At 48.2% G+C, this 22,419-nt stretch overlaps 1 protein-coding gene and 1 long non-coding RNA gene across 4 annotated transcripts in view; one reads left to right on the plus strand and one right to left on the minus strand.

Annotated features, from left to right (window-relative positions):
• The window catches only part of kctd1 (potassium channel tetramerization domain containing 1), a 77,382-nt gene extending 67,598 nt beyond the window's left edge, over positions 1–9,784 (minus strand). For 2 of the 3 annotated variants that reach the window (XM_078398019.1, XM_078398017.1), the window contains exon 1: positions 9,469–9,784. The gene's annotated coding sequence lies outside the window, so the exon portion shown is untranslated. The remainder of the gene's footprint in view (positions 1–9,468) is intronic. The other variant, XM_078398010.1, reaches the window with a different exon arrangement.
• Positions 9,534–20,553, plus strand: LOC144592852 (uncharacterized). The gene is made up of 3 exons (XR_013547183.1): positions 9,534–9,564; positions 12,788–12,926; positions 20,437–20,553. It is a non-coding gene; the product is annotated as an uncharacterized LOC144592852 (long non-coding RNA).
• The last annotated feature ends 1,866 nt before the right edge of the window (positions 20,554–22,419 follow it).

The raw sequence follows: 22,419 nt of genomic DNA on the forward strand, positions 1-22,419 counted from the left end.
CTTCACACGTGACAATGAACTAAACTCAACTCAAACTTGAAGGGCTTGTTTCCGCACTGTATTTCTAAAACTAAAACTGATTTAAATCATAGAATTGAAATCAGCACAGAGGGAGGCCATTTGGCCCATCCTATCGATGCCAGCAGCTTGAAAGAGTTTTCCAGTTTGTCCCAGCCCCTGGTTCTATCCCCTCTGTTACCCGGCTTCTGAACGGTCCTTCCAGAAGCTAATTATTCACAAAATGCTGGAGTAACTCAGCAGGTCAGGCAGCATCTCTGGAGAGAAGGAATGGGTGACGTTTCGGGTTGAGACCCTCCAGAAACTAGGGTACTGTCCGATTAACCTCTACCCCATTGCGACGTTGGACTTTGTCTATGGAATTGATGTGCTACAGTACTGAGAACAGGTAGAAAGTGCAAACTCCACGCAGACAGCACCTGTAGTCAGGATCGAACTCGGATCTTTAGCGCTGTGAGGCAGTGACTCTATCTGCTGTGCCACTGTGACATCCTGGACTGGCTAACACGCAAAACCAAGATGGAGGCTTAGTGGTGATCTTCTAGTGGTGTAAAACAACATGATGGGAATAGATAGAGTGAATGCACACAGTCTTTTACCCAAGGGTCATGGAGCCATTAGCACAGAAACAGTCCCTTTGGCCAAAACTGCCCATGCTGATTAAGATGCCCAAACGATAGTAATCTTGTCCCACCTTCCTACGTTTGCCCCATACCTCTCCAAACCTTTCCTTTTCATGCACCTGTCCAATGTATCTTAAATGTTATAATACCTGTCTCAACTACCTCATCTGGAAGCTCGTTCCATATACCCACCACTCTCTTGATTCCCCTGCTCTGGGTAAAAGCCATGGTAGGTTGATCTGGAAGGTTAGAGAGCATGGGATCCAGGGAGAACTAGCTGACTAGTTGGAGAATTGGCTTCAGATACAGGACAAAGGGAGTAACATTTAGTGCAGAAGAGTTTGAGAAGAGCTTGATTAAAGATAGTCCAAGGGTCTCCAATGAGGTAGATAGGTCAGGGATGTGCACCTGGTCACAGGACAGTCCTATTTCCTTTTGGGTAGGCAGTGTGAAATTTGGGATGGATCACTGTTATTGGAGGGCACTGGTAAATGAGGAGTTAGGGGTGGAACACAGATCACTAGGAAAATAGAGGGGGGCACCAGTATACGGGGAATATGGGAGGTGCCTTTGCAAATGAGGAATTACAGGAGGGGTGGATCTCAGGAAATGTGGAATTGGAGGTGGGTCATCAATAAATGGGGTAATAATGGAGGACACTAGTAAATGGGGAATCCATAGATTGTGCTTGTGCTGTGTGGAGCACCATTAACCCACTCCCTTTCATTACAGACAACGACCTTTTAGCTTAACTCTGCTTACTGTACGTTACCCAGCTTGCAATCTATTCTACTAGTTGTCCGAGACTCCTGTCAAGTCTCTCCACAACCTCCGAAGTTGCCGAGAGAACAATCCAAGTCTGTGCAACCTCTCTCTGTAGCTAATACCCAATAATCCAGGCATCATTCTGGTAAACCTCTTCTGCACCCTCTCAAAATCCTCCACATCCTTCCTGTAATGGGGGCGACCAGAACTGCACATAATACTCCAAATGCGGCCTAACTAAAGTCCGAGAAAGCTGCATCGTGACTACCTGACTCTTATACTCAAAGCCCCAACCTAGGAAAACAAGCATATCATATGCTTTCTTTACCACTCTATCTGGTAGTGTCACAAAGCTGGGGTAGATGGGAAACTTTTTCACTCAGAGGGTAGTCAGTATCTGGGCTGCCAGGGAAAGTGTCGACAAAATGGAGGGCACGAATAAATGAGGAATTAATAGAGGGCACCAGTAAATGAGGAATTAATGGAAGGCACCAGTAACTGGTCAATTTGTGGAGGCACCTCAACCTCATGAACACTGGAGGTTGAGGTTCATGTTCTAGGAGCAGAATTTGGCCCAAGTCTCCTCCACCATTTGATCATGGCTGGCCTATCTTTCCCTCTCAAGTCCATTCTCCTGTCTTTGCCCCATATTCCCTGACACCCATACTAATCAGGAACCTGTCAACCTCCACCTTAAAAACTCAGTGGGTCAGGCAGCATCTCTGGAGAAAAGGAATATCTTTTGGATATTCCTTTCGGATGTTCGTGATGTTTCGGATCAAGGCCCTTCTCTGGAGAAAAGTCACCTATATCTTTTCTCCAGACCTGCCTGACAAGCTGAGTTACTCCAGCATTTTGTATCTATCTTCGTTGTAAACAGCATCTGCATCAGTTCTTTCTTACGCACTTAAACTGCACATATGCCTGCATGTGGTCACATATCCCACCATTCCCTGCCTCTTCATGTTCTGTGTAAACGCCTCTTAAACGTTGCTACCTATTGCATCCACCACAGTCTGAACCTCACTGTCTGTGCTGTCAGTTCCACCAGGAGTCCTGGCACTCTGCAGGTTGAGAGGAGACCTGATGGGAGTATATATTTTTTTCATGTGTGGAAAAATCTAATAGTAGAAGGCATAGCTTTAAGGTGAGAGGGGCAAAGTTTTTCCAGGGTGAGTCCACATGCAAATTGGAGGAACAGCACCTCGTACTCCGCTTGGGTAACTTACAACCCAACGGTACGAACAGCAGCACGGTGGCACAACGAGGGCAGCACGGTGGCGCAGCAGTAGAGTTGCTGCCTCACAGCGCCAGAGACCCGGGTTCGATCCTGACTTCGGGTGCTGTCTATAGGGAGTTTGCATGATCTCACTGTGACTTGCGTGGGTTTTCTCCAGTTTCCTCCCACACTCCAATGACGTACAGGTTTGTAGGCTAATTGCCTTGGTAACATTTTAAATTGTCCCCAGTGTGTGTATGATAGTGCTAGTGCGGGGTGATCGCTGGTTGGCATGGACTCGGTGGGCCGGAGGGCCTGTATCTCTAAACTAATAAACTAAACTAAATTATGAACGCTGAATTCTCCCATTTTGGGTAACCTCTCACAAACCCACCCAACAGACCTGCTGAGTTACTGCAGCACTTTGTGCCCTTCACATTAGCAACATTGCTTGGGTTTATGAAGGTTTGAAGCACTGGAAGAGGATATAGAAAAACATTCCTCCAACAGCGTTGGAAGAAAAAGGGAAACGATAAAATAATTGATTCTCTTGAAATAAAGAACGTGATTTCAACAGTGCTAAGGGCGAGTATTGATCTTTTATTATTAATGGGCACAAATGCTTTGAAGAGTTTCTTTGGTTAGGAAGTAGGTATTACAGTCAAAGGCAGAAACAAACAAGGCATTTTTTTTCAATAAAACCGGAGACCACATTAACCACAGCGCCCACGCGCTAAACACACCTCAAACTATTAATAGTTCATTGTGCAAAAACCACACCAAATTGTTCGTTCGCCAGCTGAAAGAACTGCTGCAAGCAAATGGTAAATTCAATGGGAAGCCATTTTAAAAGGGCGATTGTTAAGTTTAGGTTCAGATTTGTTAACTTAGAACAGTACAGCACAACAGCAGGCCATTTGGCCCACAATGTCTGTGCCAAACATAATGCCAAGACCAACTCCTATCTGCCTGTGCGTAATCCACATCCTTCCATTCCCTGCCTGTACAAACAAAATAGAACATGGAACAGTACAGCACAGGCCCTTCGGCCCACTCTGTCCCAGCTGAACATTATGCCAAGACCAACTCTTACCTGCCTGCACATATTCCATATCCCTCCATTCCCTGCCTATCCATGCGCCTATCCTAAAAACTTAGAACACAGCACAGCACAGGAACAGGCCCTTCGGCCCACAATGTCAGTGCTGAACATGATGCCAAGACCAACTCTTTTCTGCCTGCACTTAATCCATTCCCTGCCTATACTTGTGCCTATCTAAATGCCCTTTAAATAGGCATTTGCCTCCACCAACACCCTTGACAGCGTGTTCTTCTGTAAAAAAAAAAACCTGCACATCTCCTTTAGATGTTCTTTACTCACCTTAATATTAGTTAGATTCGCTAATATTTTGATTATTCCCTGGGAAAAGAGGTTCTGACTGTCTATCCTTTCATAATTTTGTATTCTTTTATCAGGTCTCGTCGCAACCTCTGCTGTTCAGAGAAAACAATCCATGCCTGTCCAACCTCCCTGTAGTTACTACCCCCTAACCCAGGCATCATTCTGGCAAAGAATTATTATTGTCATGTGTACATTATTGTCATGTATATTGAAAAGAAACACAAAATGCTGGAGTAACTCAACGCGTCAGGCAGCATCTCTGGAGAAAAGGAATAGGTGGCTTTTCGAGTCGAGACCCTTCTTCAGACTGAGTGTTAGAGGAGAGGGAAACTAAAGAACTAAAGGAAACTAAATGAAAAGGTACAGAACATTGAAAAACTTTCCTTTGCATGGTATCCAATTAGACCAGATAGGACTGAACTTAACTACAATCAAGTCAAACTCAAGTGCAATAGGTAGAGCAAAGGGGAAGATACAGAGTGCAGAATATAGTTCTCAGCATTGTAGCGCATCAGTTCCAGAGACAAAGTCCAATGGCCGCAATGGGGGAGAGGTGAAACAAATAATACCCTAGCTTATGGAAGGACCGTGAGTCTTTTACTAGTGATGGCTCCTGAGACTGAACACAGAGTACATTGGTAATGAATTACTTTACCTTTCTCTCAAATAATCCTGAATCCATTGTGAGCTCCAACCAGCATAACCAAGGACGAGCCTTACCCCACCCCCCTCTTCTCTCTTTTCCCATCAGGCAAGAGGTACAGAAGTGTGAAACGCACACCTCCAGATTCAGGGACAGTTTCTTCCCAGCTGTTATCAGGCCACTGAACCATCCTATCACCAACTAGAGAGCAGTCCTGAACTACAATCTACCTCATTGGAGACCCTCAGACTATCTTTGATTGGACTTTACTGGCTTTATCTTGCACTAAACGTTATTCACGTTATTCCCTTTATCATGTATCTGTACACTGTGAATGGCCCGATTGTAATCATGTATTGTCTTTCCGCTGACTGGTTAACACGCAACAAAAGCTTTTCACTGTACCTTGGTATGCGTGACAATAAACTAAACTCAATCTCAAACTCAACAGGTGACCTCGATCCATATTGACACGCAAACCGCAACAATGACAAATTTAGAGTCCATCACACAGACCAGAGTCCCACCATTGACTCCACCTCCGCATCACGCTGCCTTGGGAAAGCAGCCAACATAATTAAAGACTTGTCCCTCCCCGGTCATTCCTTGCTCTCCCTGCTCCTGGTCTGGCAGAAGGTACAGAACCTTGAAAGCACCCCATTGCAGCCCTTGCACTTTATCTGCACGTTCTCTGTAACTGTGACACTATAATGCTATAACCCTGGATTGTGACATTTTTATTTTTGTGCCATCAGTTGTGCTTTTATATGGAAGGTAGACACAAAATGCAGGAGTAACTCAGCGGGACAGGCAGCATCTCTGGGGAGAAGGAATGGGTGACGTTTCGGGTCAAGACCCTGCTTTTATACTGATACATGGTATGGTTTTCCACTCATACATGGTATGGTTAGTCTGGATAGTACACAAACCAAATTTGTCACTGTAATAAAGGTTTTTCATATGATAATAATAAACCGATTCCAATACTAAAGCAGGCAAATGGAAATAGGTGGGCAAAAAAGTCGGCATGGATATTGTGATGTATATATGCAACAATATGGTAAAGCTGCTTTGTGATGTATACATGCAACAATATGGTAAAGCTGTGCCTGCGACTTTGCTAAAATACACAGAGAGTTAAAATGGCGATCTTGTGTCCAAACATGTGTTGTTACCATATTGTTGCATGTATACATCACATAGCAGCTTTACCATATTGTTGCATATATACATCACAGATATGATGGGCTGAATGGCCTCATTCTGTACTTTATGATTCCATGACTCTACCTGGGCTCTTAGCTTAGTTTAGTTTTGTTTTTAGTTTCAGTTTTAGAGATACATAGCAGAAACAGGCCCTTCACCCCCACCAAGTCTGCCCAACCAGTGGTCTCCACGCACTAGCGCTATCCTAGGCACTCGAGGGACAATTTACTATTTTGCCAAACCAATTAGCCTACAAACGTGCACGTCGTTGGAACGTGGGAGGAAACCGGAGATTCCGGAGAAAACCGACAGAGGTCATGGGGAGAACGTACAAACTCCGTACAGACGGCAGCACCCGTAGTCATGATGGAATCCTGGTCTCTGGCGCTGTGAGGCAGCAACTCTACCGCTGCACCACAGTGCTGCCCAGTTTAGTGTCAAGGTTCAGTGAAAATGTTCCCAATGTTGGGGGAGTCCAGAACCAGGGGCCACAGTTTAAGAATAAGGGGTAGGCCATTTTGAACGGAGATGAGGAAAGACTTTTTCAGTCAGAGAGTTGTGAATCTGTGGAATTCACTGCCTCAGAAGGCGGTGGAGGCCAGTTCTCTGAATGCATTCAAGAGAGAGCTAGATAGAGCTCTTAAGGATAGCGGAGTCAGGGGGTATGGGGAGAAGGCAGGAACGGGGTACTGATTGAGAATGATCAGCCATGATCACATTGAATGGTGGTGCTGGTTCGAAGGGCTGAATGGCCTACTCCTGCACCTATTGTCTATTGAAAAGCTTTTGTTGCGTGCTAATCAATGGAAAAACTATACATGATTACAAACGAGCCGTCCACACTGTACAGATACAGGATAAAGGGAATAATGTTTAGTGCAAGATAAAGTCCAGTAAAGTCCGATTATAGATAGTCTGAGGGTCCCCGATGAGGTAGATGGCAGGTCAGAACTGCTCTCCAGTTGTCGGTAGGACAGCTTTGAATTCTTCTCCAAAATCTCCCACTTCCTCTCTAATGAACAGTCAATCGCAGCAGACCTTAGATTATATCTCACTTCATCACACTCCAAGCATGTTTTAGCTCATTAAAAGTTTCCAGATAATGGCAACCTGTTGCAGTGTTTGTTGGAAGTGTTGTCGATATACGTTTTACCCATCAATCAATTAAACCTTTAGCGGTAGGAACTGCAGATGCTGGTTTAAACCGAAGATAGACACAAACTGCTGGAGTCACTCAGCGGGACAGGCAGCAACTCTGGAGAGAAGGAATGGGCGACGTTTCGGTTCGGCACTCTTCTTCAGACTGAAAGAGGAGGAGGGGCAGGATTGGGGGTAGAAAATGGCCAGAACAAATCAGGACTGGCAACAAATGACCAAGGAAGGGTGGAGCCCAGATAAAATAGAGGGGACAAGCTCTCTAAACTTTTCCTATCCATGCACCTGTCCAAATGTCTTTCAATTGTTATTAAGATAGAACATAGAACGGTACAATATATATCAAATATATATAGGTCTCTCTTGAATGCATTCAGGGAATTGGCCTCCACTGCCTTCTGAGGTACTGTGTGTGTGATGTGTAGTGTGTGATAATGTATGTGTGCGTGCTAGTGGTGTGTGTGTGATATATATGTGTGTGTATGAGAGAGTAGTGCGTGTGTGAGAGATGTGATATATGTGTCAGTACTGTGTGTGTCAATAGTGTGTGTGAGATATGTGTGAGTGTGAGCTATGAGTGTATATGTGTCAGTGCTGTGTGATATATGTGTCAGTGCATGTATGTCAATACTGTGTGCGTGAGTACTGTGTGTGTATATGTGTCAGGGCTATGTGAGTGTGATATATGTGTGAGTGTATATGTGTAAGTATTGTGTGTGTGTGTGAGTACTGTGTATGTGTGAGTACTGTGTATGTGTGAGTACTGTGTGTGAGTACTGTGTGAGTACTGTGTGTGTTTGTGTTGTGTGTGTGTATGACTACTGTATGTGTGTGTGTGTACTGTGTGTGTGTGTAAGGTGTGTGTAGTGTGTGTGTGTGATTACTGTGTGTGTGTGTACTGTGCATGTGTACTGTGTGTGAGTGTGTACTGTGTGTACTGAGTGTACTTGTGTACGTAACGTCACCCATTCCTTCTCTCCCGAGATGCTGCCTGACCTGCTGAGTTACTCCAGCATTTTGTGAATAAATCGATTTGTACCAGCATCTGCAGTTATTTTCTTATACTGTGTGTGTGTGTGTGATATGTGTGAGTGTATATGTGTCAGTACTGTGTGTGTGTACTGTGTGTGAGTACTGTGTGTGTGAGTGTTACTGTGTGTGTGTGTATGAGTACTGTGTGTGTGTGTACTGCTTGTGTGAGTGTGTAGTGTGTGTACTGTATGTGTGTACTGTGTGTGTGCTGTGTGTGTGCTGTGTGTGTGTACTTTGTCTGTGTGCTGTGTGTGTGAGTACTGTGTGTGTGAGTCCTGTGGGTGTGTGTGTACTGTGTGTGTGTGTGTGTGTGTGTGTGTGTGTGTGTGTGTGAGAGAGTAGTCTCTATGAGTACTGTGTGTGTGTGAATACTGTGTGTGTGTGTGTGTATGTCATTACTGTGTGTGTGAGTGCTGTGTGTGTGAGTACTGTGTGTGTGTGTGTACTGTGTGTGTGTGTATGTCATTACTGTGTGTGTGTGAGTACTGTGTGTGTGTGTACCTTGTGTGTGTGTATATCATTACTGTGTGTGTGTGTGAGTACTGTGTGTGTGAGAGTACTGTGTGTGTGAGTACTGTATGTGTGTACTGTGTGTGCGTGTGTCAGTACTGTGTGTGTCAGTACTGTTTGTGTATGTCAGTACTGTTTGTGTATGTCAGTACTGTGTGTATGAGAGAGTACTGTGTGTGTGTCAGTATTGGTGTGTGTATGTCATCACTGTGTGTGTGTGTGCTGTGTGTGTGTGAGAGAGTACTGTGTGTGTGTGTTAGTACTGTGTGTGTAGGACTGTGTGTGTGAGTGCTGTGTGTGTATTGTGTGTGAGTACTGTGTGTGTGTGAGTGCTGTGTGTGTGTATTGTGTGTGAGTACTGTGTGTGTGTGTGTGTGTGTGTGAGTGCTGTGTGTGTGTGTTAGTACTGTGTGTGTGTGTGTGTGTGTGTGTGAGTGCTGTGTGTGTGTGTGTGAGTGCTGTGTGTGTGTGTGTGTGTGTGTGTGTGAGTGCTGTGTGTGTGTGTGTGTGTGTGTGTGTGTGAGTGCTGTGTGTGTGTGTGTGTGTGTGAGTGCTGTGTGTGTGTGTGTGTGAGTGCTGTGTGTATTGTGTGTGAGTACTGTGTGTGTGTGTGTGTGAGTGCTGTGTGTGTGTGTGTGTGTGTGTGTTAGTACTGTGTGTGTGAGTACAACATCTCTCTCTCCCTGAAGCTCACATCCAACTGCTCAGCACATGCGTGAAACGCTTCGCGTCCCCCAAAGTGGCAGCCAGCAAGACACAATCAACACACACTCACTCATTCACTCATACACACACACACACACACAGAGGGAGAGTCAGCGGCCGGGCAGGGCAGGGCAGGGCCGCCCCACTCTCTCTCTCTCTCTCTCTCTCTCTCTCTCTCACACCCTCTCACCTGCAACAATGAAGGGCGGCGGACGGTGTGTCGCCTCTCCGCTCCCCACGATACACGGCAGAGAATGTAGACCGTCTTACAGAGGCTGGCTCTAAGGTAGGCGAGAGAGAGAGAGAGGGAGAGAGGGAGAGAGAGAGAGAGAGGGGGAGAGGGAGAGAGAGAGAGAGAATCGCTGCAGGGCATTGAAACCCCCCAAGGCAAGGATCAGGACACAATTAGCTCATTGCTCTCTTCGCGTCTCAACCAATCTGCAAAGAAAAGTTAAATTTAATTAACTGTTGTGTAGGTGCATCCTCCCTCCCTCCCTCCCTCCCTGCTTTCGCCCTGACTGTGTCCCGGTTTGTTTCAGTTTATATTTTGCCAATACACTGTGTGTGTGTGTGTGTGTGTGTGATTCCAGTCCTTGCATCATTTTCCTTTGTCTGCAACAGCCTCTCCTCCCGTCAGCTCCAACTTGCTCATTACTCTCCCTCCCTCTCTGTACAGAGAGCTGATTTTAATCGCTATGATTAGTTTTGATGTGATGTTTCCTGCGGGCGGTTTTCCTCACAAAATAGATCGAGTGTTTCTTTGCCATAAGAGAGGGGGGCAAAGAGAGGGAGAGAGGGGGGCAGAGAGAGGGGGGCAAAGAGAGGGAGAGAGGGGGGCAGAGAGAGGGGGGCAAAGAGAGGGGGAGAGGGGGGCAGAGAGAGGGGGGCAAAGAGAGGGGGAGAGGGGGGCAGAGAGAGGGGGGCAAAGAGAGGGGGAGAGGGGGGCAGAGAGAGGGGGGCAAAGAGAGGGGGAGAGGGGGGCAGAGAGAGGGGAGACAGGGTGCACAGAGAGAGAGAGAGAGAGAGAGAGGAGACAGGGTGCACAGAGAGAGAGAGAGAGAGAGAGAGAGGAGACAGGGTGCAGAGAGAGGGTGCAGAGAGAGAGAGAGAGGGGGGCAGAGACAGGGTGCAGAGAGAGGGGAGAGAGGGTGCAGAGAGAGAGAGAGAGAGGAGACAGGGTGCAGAGAGGGGAGAGAGGGTGCAGAGAGAGAGAGAGGGGGGCAGAGACAGGGTGCAGAGAGAGGGGAGAGAGGGTGCAGAGAGAGAGAGAGAGGGGGCAGAGACAGGGTGCAGAGAGAGGGGAGAGAGGGTGCAGAGAGAGAGAGAGGGGGGGCAGAGACAGGGTGCAGAGAGAGGGGAGAGAGGGTGCAGAGAGAGAGAGAGAGAGAGAGAGAGGGGGGCAGAGACAGGGGAGACAGGGTGCACAGAGAGAGAGAGAGAGAGGCAGAGAGAGGGGGCAGAGAGGGGAGACAGGGTGCAGAGAGAGAGAGAGAGAGAGAGGAGACAGGGTGCAGAGAGAGGGGAGACAGGGTGCAGAGAGAGGGGAGAGAGGGTGCAGAGAGAGAGAGAGGGGGGCAGAGACAGGGGAGAGAGGGGACAGAGGGGAGGAGAGGGAGGGGGCAGGGGGAGGGAGAGAGGGGGGAGGGAGAGAGGGAGAGAAGGGGCAGAGAGAGAGAGGGGGGAGAAGGGGCAGAGGGGAGGGGGCAGAGAGAGAGAGGGGGGGGTGGAGAGAGAGGAGATGGACAGGGAGGGGAGAGAAGGGGCAGAGAAAGAGGGGGGAGATAGAGAGAGATAGGAGTGGGAGATGTGTGAGTGAGAGAGAGAGAGAGAGGTGTAGGGCGGATGGGGAAGAGAGGAGAGGGGACGGGATGGAGGGGAGGGGGCGGTAGAGAAGGAGGGTGCACAGGATGAGAGGGGGAGAGGAGAGGGGTGTAGGGGAAAGAGAGGGAGTGGGGTAGAGGAGGAAGCAGAGAGCGAGAGTGGGAGAGAGGGATGTAGGGACGGGCAGGGTTGTGGGCAAAAGATTGAATAAGGGGAGAAAAGTAATTGGGAAGAGGTGTGTACAAAATCATGAGAGGAATAGATTGGGTAACTGCACAGTGTCTCTTGGCCACAGTGAGGGAATTAAGAACCAGTGGACATAGATTTAAGATGAGGGAGGGGGAAAAGATTTAATGGGAACATAAGGGGTAACTTTTCTACACAAAGGGTGGTGGGTGTTTGGAACGAGCTGCTGGAGGGGGTAGTTGAGGCAGGGACTATCACAGCGTTTGAGGCAGGGATTATCACAGCATTTGGACAGGCACATGGTTAGACATGTTCAGACTGTTAAACGCAGGTAGTGGGACTAGTGTAGATGGGGCATGTTGGTCAGCATGGGCAGGTTGGGCTGAAAGGTCTTTTTCCACACTGTGAGTATTAGGCAGAAGGGAGCATAGGGAAAAGAGGAGAGGGAAGGGTTTAAAATTCTCTCCATGACCATCAGTCAACCAAAGGTGGTCACTTGTTGATGGAGTTCCCCAGTCCACCACCAGCAAGACCATGGCCTAGGTGATCTACCGGTTGCCAAACACTTAACTCTCCTTCCCATCCCCACACTCGCCTCTCTGTCCTGGATTTCTCTAACTTCAAGTAACCCTGGCGTTCCCTCTCCCTCCCTTCTTCCCCCACCCTAGTCATTGTACAAGTTTCACTGTCGTCTTGTTTATAGACAATAGACAATAGGTGCAGGAGGAGGCCATTCGGCCCTTCGAGCCAGCACCACCATTCAATGTGATCATGGCTGATCATTCTCAATCAGTACCCCGTTCCTGCCTTCTCCCCATGCCCCCTGAGTCCGTTATCCTTAAGAGCTCTATCTAGCTCTCTCTTGAATGCATCCAGAGAATTGGTCTCCACTGCCTTCTGAGGCAGAGAATTCCACAGATTTACAACTCTCTGAGTGAAAAGGTTTTTCCTCGTCTCCGTCCTAAATGGCCTACCCCTTATTCTTAAACTGTGGCCCCTGGTTCTGGACTCCCCCAACATTGGGAACATGTTTCCTGCCTCTAACGTGTCCAACCCCTTAATAATGATCAGCCATGATCACATTGAATGGTGGTGCTGGCTCGAAGGGCCGAATGGCCTCCTCCTGCACCTATTGTCTATTGTCTATTGTCTATAATCTTATATATTTCGATAAGATCCCCTCTCATCCTAAATTCCAGTGTATACAAGCCTAGTCGCTCCAGTCTTTCAACATATGACAGTCCCGCCATTCCGGGAATTAACCTATTAAACCTACGCTGCACGCCCTCAATAGCAAGAATATCCTTCCTCAAATTTGGAGACCAATGCTGCACACAGTACTCTAGGTTGAGTTCCTCTGTCTATATACTCGTTATCACCTATCCCACAGCCAACAATGGACCTTTGTGGGCTCCACATTTCCTTGATTAATGTTACTTTTTGCATATCCTCCATTAATTTGTTCTAAGTGCCATCTATATCTCTTGTTCCCTTTTCCCCAGGCTCTCAATCGGAAGAAGGGTCTCGACCCGAAAACGTCATCTATTTCTTTTCTCCAGAGATGCTGCCTGACCCGCTGAGTTTCTCCATCTTTTTGTGTTTACCTGCTACGACCCATGTTAAGACAAGCCAATTTCTTGGGTAGCTTCCAACCCAATGAATGGCATGAACATTGAATTCCATAATTTTAGAGGTGTTGAGGATCATGAGGGGAATAGAGAGGGGAATGCACCCTTTTACCCAGAGCAGGGGAATCAAAAATCAGGCGATAGACGCAAAAAATGGAGGTTAGAGGAATTCAGCGGGTTGGGCGTCATCTCTGGAGAAAAGGAATAAGTGATGTTTTGGGTCAGAACCCTTCTTTAGACTGAAAGTACAGATCTGGGGAGGGAGGAGGAATCCCTCGCGAGAAAAGGCCAGAACAAATCAGGGCTGGCAACAGATGACCTCAGGAAGGGTGGAGCCCATAATGGTCCATTGTTGGCTGGGGAAGGTGTGATACAGACGGCATACAAGGATTCGAACATGACCTAGGTTTAAGGTGGGGGGGGGGGAGATTTAATAGAAACCTGAGGGGCAAAGGGTGGTGGGTGTACAGAACGAGCTGCCGGAGGAGGTAGTTGAGGGAGGTGCTATCACAAGGTTTAAAAAATATTTAGACAGGTACATGGACAGGACAGATTTAAAGGGATATGGGCCAAATGCGGGCAGATGGGACATGTTGGTCAGCGTGGGCAAGTTGGGCTGAAGGGCCAGTTTCCACGCTGTATAACTCTGACTCTATGACTTTAGGTAACTAACCTACAAACAACCTTCCCTTTACTCTCTCCCCCCTTCTTTTCCCTGCACCCCACCAGGACGTGCCCATTTCTCGTCTTCCTCCTGCACACCTACCTCTGGCTTCACATTTTACAACTCTTCTATCCTTCACTCAAAGGTTACGGGGAAAAGGCAGGACAAGGAAAGGTTGAAAGATAGATCAGCCATGATTGAATGGCGGAGTAGACTCGATGGGCTGAATGGCCGAATTCTGGTTCAATATCTTATGGTCTTATAGACCATAGAATTGTGCAGCACAGAAACAGGCCAAACATGATGCCAAGTTGAACTGATCTCATTTCTCACTTTTTGTCTTTTTATCACTGGCCTTTGTCCAACCATCCACCTGTCAATCCCCCCACCTGTATCCACCTATCACTTGCCAGGCTTTGTTCAACCCTTCCTCTCTTCCAGCTTTCATCCACACCCCCCCCCTCCCACCAACCTTCTGAAGAAAGATGCCGACCCAAATCGTCACCTCTCCATGTTCTCCAGAGATGCTGCCTGATCTGCTGAGTTACTCCAGCACTTTTGTGTCTATCTTTGGTGAAGGTTAGAACATGGTCATAGAGCAGGAATTACAGAGGGGGGACAGCGAGAGTGGATCTCACTGACCTCTTGTTCACTGAGTTTAGAAAGAGAGCGTGAAAACAGGCGGGTCGACCCATTGAGTCCATGCAGACCATCGATCACCCGTTCACATGAGTTCCACGTTTATCCCACTTTCCCATCCACTCCCTACACACCAGGGGCAATTTACAGATGGACAATTAGCCTGCAAACAATACAATGCAATACAATATCTTTATTGTCATTGTACAGGGGCACAACGAGATTGGGAATGCGCCTCCCATACGATGCAATAATTTAATTAGCTAGTCAGTATTAATTTAAACAACCCAATGAAACAAATTGTAACAGTTTTAAAACAGAATAAAGTGCAAGTAGATCTGTGCCGGATCACTGTGCGATGTGACCATCCGGCTCAGCAGGACCGGTTCATAGCAGCTACGGCCCTGGGGATGAAGCTGTTCCTGAGTCTGGAGGTACGGGCGTTGAAGGCCTTGTATCGTCTGCCCGTTGGTAGAAGTTCGAACAGGGGTGTGAAGAGTCTTTGTGGATGCTGGTGGCTTTTCTGAGGCATCGTGTTATAGATGCCCTCCAAGGCTGGTAGCTGTGTTCTGATGGTCCTCTGAGCTCTATGGACTACCCGCTAAAGAGCTCTCCTCTCTGCCTCCGTGCAGCTGAGATACCACACAGGGATGCCATGTGTTAGGATGCTCTCTATGGTGCAGCGGTAGAAGGTCGTCAGCAGCTGTTGGGGTAGACCAGACTTTTTCAGTGTTCTTAGGTAGAACAGTCGTTGCTGTGCCTTCTTGACCAGCGCAGCAGTGTTAGTGGACCATGTTAGGTCCTCCGAAAACCTGCCCGTCTTTGGCATGTGGGAGGAAACCGAAGCACTACGGAGCCTGGAGAAGGGTCTGGACTCTAAGCTTCACCTATCTGAGTCTTCCAAAGATGCTGTCTGACCCGCTGGGTTACTCCAATGCTTTCATCTACACACTCGGTGGACCCTCATGCCATCACAGAGAGAACGTGCCAACAGCCCACACATAGGCAACACCCGAGGTCAGGATCGAACCCGGGTCTCTGGAGCTGTGAGGCAGCGACTCTACCCGCTGCGCCACTGTGCAGCAAGTGGACTATCACTGCTGGACTGACCAGTTCCTGGGGACTTGTAATCCCACTGCCAAAGCGATGGAGAGGGCAGCTTGGAGCAGAGTTTGACATGCAGCTACCGATGCAAATCACCTGCAAAATGGAGCCAGGAAAAGCCGTCAAGAAACGAGGTTGGAGCAGCTCGGGACGAGGTGGACGTGCCGTGCCGCGCCGCACCGCGCTGCCGGAAACAAACGGGGGACCCAGCAAGGGGAGGGGGACAAAGAATGGAAGACATTGTCTGCGCCGTTATGGCGACTGTTTTGTGCACTTTGTATGTAAAAAGAAAGAATTTCACTGCACCTGTACACGTGACAATAAAGTATCAGCAGCAGCAGCAGCTTTGGAGAATCAAGGAACTGTCGAGGTTGAGTTGTAATAAAAACACACAAAGTCACTCAAATGGAATAGACTTTAGACTTTACTACAGAGATGTAGTAAGTGTAGGAACAGGGCCCTCAGCCCATCGAGCCAACCAACGATCTCCATACGCTAGCACTATCCTGCACATTAGGGACAATTTACAATTTTTACCGAAGCCAATTGACCTACAAACCCTACGTCTTTGGGATGTGGGAAGAAACCGGAGCACCCGGAGAAAACCCACACGGTCACGGGGAGAACGTGCAAACTCCGTACAGACAGCACCTGTCGTCAGGATCAAACTTGGGTCTCTGGTGCTGTAAGGCAGCGGCTCAACCACTGAGCCACTGTGCCGAATAGATAGGGTAAATGCACAGTCTTTTACACAGTGTAGGGGAATCAAGAAACGGAGGACATAGGTTTAAGGTGAGAGGGGAAAGGTTTAATAGAAACCTAAGGGGGTGGGATGAAGAGCTGGAGGCAAGAAAAGACCAGGACCAATCTGGGCTGGCCACAAAATGACCTCAGGCAGGGTGGTGGCTGGTGGGCCCATTGGTAACTGGGGAAGGTGTGATCGATCTCAAGAGAAGCAATAATGACAATCACAATCACACCACAATAATACTTTATTAGCCAAGTATGTTTTGCAACATACGAGGAACTTCATTTGCCATACAGTCATAGCAATAAAAAGCAACAGGACACACAAAATACATTTTAACATGAACGTCCACCACAGTGACCCCTCCACATTCCTCACTGTGATGGAAGGCGAAAAAAAAGTTCAATTTCTCCCTTCTTTGTCCTCCCGTGGTCGGGGGCCTCTAACCTTTCGTTGACGGGATGACCTTGACCCCTGTAGGCGGTGGCGGGCCTTCCTTGTCGGGGGGATCAAGCTCCTGTATTGGGGGGGGGATCTCAGCTCCCCCGCGCCGGCGATCTACCCCGGGTCGGGACCAGTCAAACCTCGTGCAGCCTGGAGCTTCCGACCGGTCTCAACCCGAGACTGCGAGCTCCTCGATGTTAAGTCCACAGGTCGCGTTAGAGCGTTGATCCCAGGCAAGGGATCGCAGGCTCAGATGGTAAGTCTACGCCCCCGCGGGGGCTCAAAATCAGTCGCAGGCAAGGCCTCCAGCTCCGTGATGTGAGGCCGCAGAGCGAACCTGAGATACGATCTGGAAAACAATCGGGTCTCCGGCAAGGCAAGAGATTGAAAAAAAGTTTCCCCCGACCCCCTCTCCCACCCCCCACATAAAACAAACCAGAGAACATTAACACAAACTTTTAAAACTTACCAACAATAACAAAAATGAGTTTGAAAAGGACAGACAGACTGTAGGCGGGGCAGCCATCGTGCGGCGCCCTCAATGTGGAGAAGTGGTAACTGGTAAATCCACTGAGGTGGAGGAGGAGAGCAAGGAGCTCGGCAACCCTTCCCCCTCACCTCCTGCTTTCAGTCTAAAGAAGAGTCCCCACCCGGAACGTCACCCATCTATTTTCGCCAGAGATGCTGCCTGACCCACTGAGTTACTCCGGCGAATTGTGTCTATCGTTGGTATAGACAATAGGTGCAGGAGGAGGCCATTCGGCCCTTCAAGCCAGCACCGCCATTCAATGTGATCATGGCTGATCATTCTCAATCAGTACCCCGTTCCTGCCTTCTCCCCATACCCCCTGACTCCGCTATCCTTAAGAGCTCTATCTAGCTCTCTCTTGAATGCATTCAGTGAATTGGCCTCCACTGCCTTCTGAGGCAGAGAATTCCACAGATTTACAACTCTCTGAGTGGAAAGGTTTTTCCTCATCTCAGCTCTAAATGACCTACCCCTTATTCTTAAACTGTGCCCCCTTGTTCTGGACTCCCCCAACATTGGGAACATGTTTCCTGCCTCTAACGTGTCCAACCCCTTAATAATCTTATACGTTTCGATAAGATCTCCTCTCATCCTTCTAACTTCCAGTGTATACAAGCCTAGTCGCTCCAGTCTTTCACCAAACGACAGTCCCGCCATTCCGCGAATTAACCTGTTAAACCTAGTTTAAAAGGACAGGTTCAGAGGGCTATGGGCCAAACGCCGAGCGGGTGGGGCATGTTAGCTAGTGTGGGCAAGTTGGGCCGAAGGACCTGTTTCCACGCTCTATCACTCTATGACTCCATGACCAGCAGCTGTAGTTCTCTGTTTCTACATTCTCTTTTACTGGCAAATTCCACTCCCTTATTATCCTTTGCAAAGCCAAAGGCACAAATAAACAAATGTACAGTTGTCTCTCCTTTATCAGAGTTATCAGATCTCAGCCCTTGGAGCTTAGTTGTTGGCCAGGGAAGGTCACCAAACCCGTCAGGCACGTTGAGTAGAGTTACACAGCGTGGAAACTGGCCCTTCAGCCCAACTTGCCCATGCTGACCAACGTGTCTCATCGACACTAGTCCCACCTGCCTGCGATTTGGCCCATACCTTTTACACCTATTCTATCCATGTACCGGTTCAAATCTATATACTAAAACTCTTGTTTGTTTGTATCTCTTGAATGTTGCGATAGTACCTCCTCCAAAAGCTCATTTCATACACCTACCACATTTTGTGTAAGAAAAGTTACCCCTGAGGTTCCTATTAAATCTTAAACCCACGTCACCTTAAATCCATGTCCTTGGTTCTCGATTACAAGCATGGGCTGTAAAACGACACAGTGACCCTGGGAGAATATTGAGGCAGGATTGGGGAATAGGAACAGCCCATGGGCGGCACAGTAGTACAGTGGCACAGTAGTACAGTGGCACAGTAGTACAGTGGCACAGTAGTACAGTGGCACAGTGGTACAGTGGCACAGTAGTACAGTAGTACAGTAACACAGTGGTACAGCAGCACAGTAGTACAGTGGCACAGTAGTACAGTGGCACAGTAGTACAGTGGCACAGTAGTACAGTGGCACAGTAGTACAGTGGCACAGTAGTACAGTGGCACAGTAGTACAGTAACACAGTGGTACAGCAGCACAGTAGTACAGTGGCACAGTGGTACAGCGGTGCAGTGATGCAGCAACTCAGTGGCACAGTGGCACAGTGGCACAGTGGTACAGCAACACAGTTGTTCAGTGGCACAGTGGGACAGCAACACAGTGGTACAGTGGTACAGCAACACAGTGGCACAGCGGTACAGCGGTACAGCGGTTCAGCGGTACAGTGGTACAGTGGTACAGTGGCACAGTGGTACAGCGGTACAGTGGCACAGTGGCACAGTGGTACAGTGGCACAGTGGTACAGCGGTACAGTGGCACAGTGGCACAGTGGTACAGTGGCACAGTGGTACAGTGGTACAGCGGTACAGTGGTACAGTGGTACAGCAACACAGTGGCACAGTGGTACAGCAACACAGTGGCACAGTGGTACAGTGGCACAGTGGTACAGCAACACAGTGGCACAGTGGTACAGTGGCACAGTGGTACAGTGGCACAGTGGTACAGTGGCACAGTGGTACAGTGGTACAGCGGTTCAGTGGCACAGTGGTACAGTGGCACAGTGGTACAGTGGCACAGCGGCACAGTGGTACAGTGGCACAGTGGTACAGTGGTACAGTGGTACAGTGGCACAGTGGTACAGTGGCACAGTGGTACAGTGGCGGGGGGGTCCATCTCCAGACTGATTTTAGTCGGGGGCAGAAAGGTGAAAAAGAGGTGGGGGTGTGGAACAACGCCTGGTAAGTGATAGGTGGATACAGGTGAAGGTGTTTGCAGATGGGTGAAGTAAGTGATAAAGGCTAGAGATGAAAAAGAGATTTAAAAGATGTCAGGTTAGGTGAGAAGAACTCCATCTTCAAATTGGCTGACGGCGCCACTGTTGTTGGATGAATAAGGCGGATGGATGCTGAGTCAGAGTTTTGGAGGGAGATCGACTGACTGGCCAAACGGTTCCAGAACAACAACCTTGCTCCTCGTGTCAGTAAAACCAAGGATCTGGTTGTGATCTTTGGAAGGGGAAGAATAAGGATCCACAAACCTGTCTTCATCAATGGGACAGTGGTGGAGAGAACCAAAAGCTTCAAATTCCTGGGCCTGCATACGTACCTCTGAAGATCTGTCTTGGACTCAGCATCGTGATGCAATTATAAAGAAAGCCTATCAGCGCCTCCATTTCTTGAAAGGGTTGAGGAGATTTGGTATGTTGACAAATACTCTCAAACTTCTACAGGTGGGAGAGTCTAGGACCAGAGGGCACAGCCTCAGTATAAAAGGACGTCCCTTTAGTAAAGAGATGAGGAGGAATTTCTTTAGTCAGAGGGTGGAATTCATTGCCACAGACGACTGTGGAGGCCAAGTCAACGGGTATTGTTAAGGTGGAGTTTGACAGATTCTTGATTAGTACGGGTGTCGGGGGTTATGGGGAGAAGGCAGGAGAATGGGGTTGAGAGGGAAAGATAGATCAGCCATGATTGAATGGCAGAATAGACGTGATGGGCCGAATGGCCTAATTCTGCTCCTAGAACTTCTGAACTTATGAAAGTAGCTCGCCCCCACGTTCCCGAGGTGACTTGCACTGATAAACATTGGCCTTGGCGACAAGACCACGTCCTCCGAAAATGTTGCTTTCCTTTCCTAGGTAGACCGGGAGAAGCCTTATAATTGCCTCTGCAAGTATCACTTATAAATCTATAATTAAAATGAAATAGATTCCATGCCCTAATTTTTAATATAGTAACAACCTTTAACAGATGGGGAATAATGGAATTTTAAGAATTCTCTTTCTTCTCAACCAGTCCCCAGGTATCGATGATGACGTAAGTGGGAGGCACGGTGGCGCAGCGGTAGAGTTGCTGCCTCAGAGCACCAGAGACACCGGTTCCATCCTGACTACGGGTGCTGTCTGCTTGGCGTTTGTACGTTCGCCCGTGACCGCGTGGGCTTTCTCCGGGTGAAACATAACATAGAAACATAGAAAATAGGTGCAGGAGGAGGCCATTTGGCTTTTCGAGCCAGCACCGCCATTCAATATGATCATGGCTGATCATCTAAAATCAGTACCCCGTTCCTGCTTTCTCCCCAGATCCCTTGATTCCTTTAGCTCTAAGAGCTAAATCTAACTCTTGAAAACATCCAGTGAATTGGCCTCCACTACCTTCTGTGGCAGAGAAGTCCACAGATTCACAACTCACTGGGTGAAAAAGTTTTTCCTCTTCTCAGTCCCTTATTCTTAAATTGTGACTCCCCCAACATCAGGAACATTTTTCCTGCATCTGGCCTGTCCAATACCTTAAGAATGTTAAATGTTTCTATAAGATGCCCTCTCATCTAAATTCCAGTGAATATAAGCCCAGTAGATACATTCTTTCATCATATGTCAGTTCCGCCATCCCGGGAATTAACCTGGTGAACCTACGCTGCACTCCCTCGATAACAAGAATGTCCTTCCTCAAATTAGCAGACCAAAACTGCACACAATACTCCAGGTGTGGTCTCACCAGGGCTCCGTACAACTGCAGTAGGATCTCCTATACTCAAATCCTCTCGCTATGAAGGCCAACATGCCATTAGCTTTCTTCACTGCCTGTTGTACCTGCATGCTTACCTTCAGTGACTGATGTACAAGGACACCCAGGTCTCGTTGCACTTCCCCTTTTCTTAATCAGACGCCATTCAGACAGGGCCGTCTTAACGCATGGGCCTGATGGGCACTTGCCCGGGGGCCCACGAGCATAGGGGCCCCATGCTGATCTGTGTATGTTAAGTGACTTGCAATAAATAAATACTACTTTAAAAATGTAGGCTCAATAAGTGCTTTTTTCGCAACATTTTCGGTCACTAAGTGCTTCTCACAGCGATCTGTAAGCGCTTTTCGCAACAATGTAGCACCCTAAGTCCATCGCTAAGTGCTTTTCGGTAAGTGCTTTTCGAACTTACGACAGGGGGGGGCAGGGGGGGGGGGGGGGGGTTGGTAGGGAAAGGGGGTGGGGGAGAGTACACTGCTTTGCCCGGGGGCCCATAATGCTGTAAAAACGGCCCTGCATTCAGATAATAATCTGCCTTCTTGTTCTTTCATGTAAATGAAATGGATTATTAGATTCTCATCCAGGGCAGGTGTACAAGAGGGATGGGTTGTAATTAAACGAAGCAGGAACCAATATCCTCACGGGGAAGTGTGTTGGGGCTCCTCTGGATGGTTTAAAGTGGAGTGGAACGGGGTGGGAACCAGAGGAACAGGTCAGCAAATGGAGGGACTGGTGAGAAGGCAGAGGGTAGGACAAGCAAGTCTGCAAAGGCAGACAGGCAGGAAGGGGTTTAATGAACATGCTGGGACTAACGTGCAAGGCGTATTACGGGTAAATCGTATAAACCTAGAGCCTAGATTGGGCATGACTATAATGTTGTGGCCTCGTGTGTTACTGTGCGAGACTTGGTTGCAAGAGAGACAGGACTGACAGCTCAATATTCCAGGGAGTTTGGATGTTTCAGACGTGATGGAGCAGGAGGTAAAATAGGTGGGTGAGTTGCATTACTAATCGGAAAGATTGTTGAGCTGCCGTCAGAAGACCAACTGGAAGGTTGAGCCAATGAGGCAACATGGGGAGAGGTCAAAAATAGGAATCGTGCAGTCACTCTGGAATTATACTGACGGCCTCTCGATAGCCAGCGGGCGAAAGAGGAACAGATCTGCAGACAGATCACGGAAAGATGTAAAATTAACAGAGTTGTCTCAGTGGATGACTTTAAAAGAGACTTAGATGGCGCAGGATTTGTTAGGC

Source organism: Rhinoraja longicauda, chromosome 4 (assembly GCF_053455715.1).
Source record: "Rhinoraja longicauda isolate Sanriku21f chromosome 4, sRhiLon1.1, whole genome shotgun sequence".
Lineage (NCBI taxonomy): Eukaryota > Metazoa > Chordata > Chondrichthyes > Rajiformes > Arhynchobatidae > Rhinoraja > Rhinoraja longicauda.